The following is a 4370-nucleotide window of genomic DNA, read 5'->3' as shown; positions in this document are numbered from 1 at the left end:
GCCACATGTACTATACTTTATAAAACTTTAACAGTTTATCGCTTTAGAGAAACGTTTGTGTGGTTATTATATTCTTTCTCTCCTGGCTGCACAAACACAGCTCTTCTCCGGCTGGATGAAGCGACAATTACAAATATTGTGATGATTGAAAAGAGGCGTAGTAAATCTTCATTTTGTTTGATTTTGGTCTGCTGGTTAAGTAAAGCAATATATTTGTTTTATTTTATAGGTTAAATAGTCATCAGTTAATGAAGAACATGTAATAATAAACAAAAATAATGAGTAGTTCGCTGCCCTTTTTCGTAGTTAAGAAAAGGTGTTGCAAAATTGCCATTTTATAGCAGCTCTAGTCCACTCAGACCTCCACAGAGACCGGTCCAAACAGTTAGCTCACCTATTTGTGCCAGGTCATCTCAGGTGCGCTGCCCACTTAGGTTAGCATATTATGTTTATACTGCAGGAAGACAGGTCCAGTTTAAATCAGATTTTAGCTTCTGAACAACTTGATAGAGGCTTCAGCTAATCCCCCATCAGGCAGAGCTACCTGCGGACCAGAAACAGGAAACTAATGCAGCTTTCAATAAAAGTAGTTCTGTCCATTTTGCCGTAATCCCCCTCGAGTCTGTCCACTCAGAGGAGCCTCTTCTGAGTGCAGATGGTGCACAGTGTCTGTGTGTACAAAATAACAGGTATTTCTCCGGTAGTGCAAAAGGCTGCTAATAATTAAAGGTGCGGTATGTAATTTATTTCAGAAACACTTTTTGTTATATTCCATGGAATGCTCTTAACGTCCCGATAGCAATGAATACATTAAATGCTTGGACAATAAATACATTAAAAAATGTCATCTGTGGAAGCCGTAGTACTGCAAAAAGCACGACCAATCATTTTAGCCGGACCGGCTAAAATAACTGGATGGCCTACTTGCCTGTCAGCCTTCCATCTGTGCACAAACTTATCTCGTGCCCTCATTGGTCATGTGCACGTTTGTGTGTGTTGGAAGAGGGGCTCTGTAAGGAAGTCTGAAGGAAGTGGCAGATTTTTTCCGTGAGCTGGTTTCTCCAAAATTACCTACCCCACCTTTAAATGATAAAAACAAATGAAATGAAGTTTATAAATTAATTTCAAACGCATTTTTACCGATCACATTAGATAATTACAAAGGACATTTGTTGAATCTACTCAGGGAGCATAGTTTGATCTTTAGCGTCTGCTGGCTGTTTCTTTTTCCTGTTCAGTCCAACATGGCTTCATACGCGGTTCAGAAAGCCTTCACGTGTATTTGAAAAAATAGATGTTTAAATCAGATCTTTCTTTAAATAACGCTGCACAGTAATATAATTGATGTACACCGTGTAACAGCAGGTAAAGCGACTGCCACAACAAATACCTCCAAACACAATTATTGTGTGGAGATATAATACTTATTTAATTAGATGTAGAGTTTTTTATATATAGATATGGTATCCTTTGTATAACTCCTCACCTCAGAGACACACACACATGCCTGCCTTCTGGTGCTTTTCAAATGCACTCATCTCATATTCATTATTAATGATTTGCTCATTTGAGGGATTGTCTGGAGTTTAATCAGCCAGAACAAAGAACACAGAGGAGGAGTTGAAGGACACAAAGAAAAGAAAGGAGGAAAAAACCAAATAACACTAAGGGCAACAGATCAGGTGGAGAGACTCCTGCTTAGCCTCAAAATCATCCTTCTTCACCCTTTCAGCCTAACCTGTACAACAGACCCGTAGTAGTATATTAAACATTTGTACGTAATGTGTGTATGCATTTCGGTAAAAAGTCAACTGAAAAAAGAAAGGTTTAATAGTCTTGTTTAACATCCCTCTATCTACCTTTTTTCCAGCTAAATAAATAGTCCTGTTTTCTTTAGTCTGTTTTAAATACCCTGCCCTTTCTCCTCCGAAGTCACCTGGTGTTGCGTGGGGAATTGAAAAACCTCACAAAGCGCTCTGAGGCTCTTCCTTTTTAAGCTGCTCCTGCTGTCTGTAGGTCACTTTGGGCTTTATCTTGCCCTTTTACTTTTTTATTTATTTTGTCATCTGTCATTTTGTATCAGTGTATTTGGGGGCTTTAGCTCAGTATCCAGTGACCTTTATGTAATCCTTTGTGCTGCAGTGTTTTACATTCTCAGTGGGATTTCTGACTAGGTAAATGAAATAAAGTCACATTAAACCTTACGCTGAGGGGTCTGTCTTCACCAAAAGAGCCACATTCAGTCATCCCTTCATCCGCCATCAGCTTCTCATCAAACAATGGTCCTCACGCCGGAGCGCCAGCAACAATGAGAGGAAGGGACCAGCAGACTCTGTATTGTTTCCTCCCCTCACACTCCGGGTGCATCCAGAAACTCTCTCTCTCTCTCTCTCTCTCTCTCTCTCTCTCTCTCTCTCTCTCTCTCTCTCTCTCTCTCTCTCGTCCTGCTGCGACCCTACCCAGAGAGTATCTGGTTATTATTCCCCGCTGAATGAAGGGTTCACTGAGGCTGCGCGGATCAAACGAGTGACAGCTAGAACCTGGTTTTATGCAATGCAGAGAACAGGTTCGCTGAGCGAGGGTTTAATGTGTTTCTGTACACAAACATAATGAGCAGGAGCTGGAACATCATCCCAGCGCTGACCGTCTCAGAAGGTCTCGATGTGAGGCACGGTCTCCCTCCTCTGGTGGATCACAGATACTACATAAACTTCTCAGAGTACATGTGGAGGAAATATAAGACGCTTATTCAAACTCCCCATTCATTAGGAACAGAGAGACAATGCACAAAGGATCTTGTATAAAACAAGGAGAGATGTAGAACCTGAGAGGGAAGTTGATTATGAAATATAACACAAAAAGAGCACACACACACACACACACACACACACACACACACACACACACACACACACACACACACACACACACACACACACACACACACACACACAAACACACACACCAATCAAAATTAATAGAGCTGCAGAAAGGCAGATGAGACTATTTGTATAATTTGACTGCTGAGTAAATTCAAGACGATGAATATGGAGATATCGGCAGAGAACTCCACTGAGACATCCACCTTCACTGTAATAGGCGCGTGTGTGTGTGTGTGTGTGTGTGTGTGTGTGTGTGTGTGTGTGTGTGTGTGTGTGTGTGTGTGTGTGTGTGTGTGTGTGTGTGTGTGTGTGTGTGTGTGTGTGTGTGTGTGTGTGTGTGTGTGTGTGTGTGTGTGTGTGTGTGTGTGTGTGTGTGTGTGTGTGTGTGTGTGTGTGTGTGTGTGTGATCCTGACCTTCCACCCCTGTCTCCACTCTCCCAGATGGGGCTGTTCTTTGTTGTCTGACAGCTGATTCTGTCCAACCTCCAGTACTTGTCCCTGAGCCTCCTGCTTTATTGACCCCCCCGCCTCGACCCCTCAACTCACCCCTCTCCCTCCTCATCTACCTCCCCTTTCCTCTGTGTTATTACAATACCACAGCAAGGTCACAGTTACCCCACTTTGGTATATCACTCCTGTTATAGCTCACTCCCCAAAACACACACAAGCCTCTTCCCAAAATACTAAGGCCACGTTTACACGGAGACGAAAACAAACCTTAGTCGATATCAAAAAAGTCTTCTGTCCACACGGAATCGGCTCAAGAAACTTGTCCGTCCACACGAGACCGCTCGACCCGCTGAAGACACTGTAGTACATATGCAGGGCCTGTAAGTGGCGCTGTACTTCCGCCACAAAATACACCAAAAGCAGCGAAGCATGGTTGCCATGGTTGCCCTTCTGTTTATTCTCCGCGGTGGATCTAGCAACATGTAGTTCATGTAGTTCTCCATGCCCACTTGTTGCCGATGGTTGTGGTAAAGGAGCTGTATATTTTGCACTAACATCTGTAGCATGGTCAGTACTGCGTCTGGAGCACGAAAGCAACCCTATGATCCGCCATTGTTGTTGGCAAAACACATCAGCATTGACGCGGGTGACTTGGGGGTGAGTAGCAGAGGTGGGGAGAGGCGGGGCTATGGCGTCATCTTTATCAGGGAATGATCAGGACGTACACACAGGGGCGCCGTAAGGGAGTGAAAAGTTAGGACGATTCTAAGGGCCCGTGACTGACAGGGGCCCCAAAAATTGTAGAACATTAAGAAAAAATCTTTAAGTAACCTTTCATCAATCATCAATAATTAACATTAATATAACATTATATTGATAATGTACTCACTAAACTTACGATTCATTTCACTTCGAAAAGTTAATTATCTAAAGCCTCTGTAATCCCCCCTCTATTTACATGTAATGGTTTGGTCCTGTCTCCAAACGCTGTGCAGCGCCGCTCTTTCTAGCAGAGTGAGAGCAGGTGAGCAGGGATGC

This window comes from Notothenia rossii (genome assembly GCF_949606895.1).
Source record: "Notothenia rossii genome assembly, chromosome: 1".
NCBI classification, from domain to species: Eukaryota; Metazoa; Chordata; class Actinopteri; order Perciformes; family Nototheniidae; genus Notothenia; species Notothenia rossii.
Note: the sequence above shows the minus strand (reverse complement) of the source record.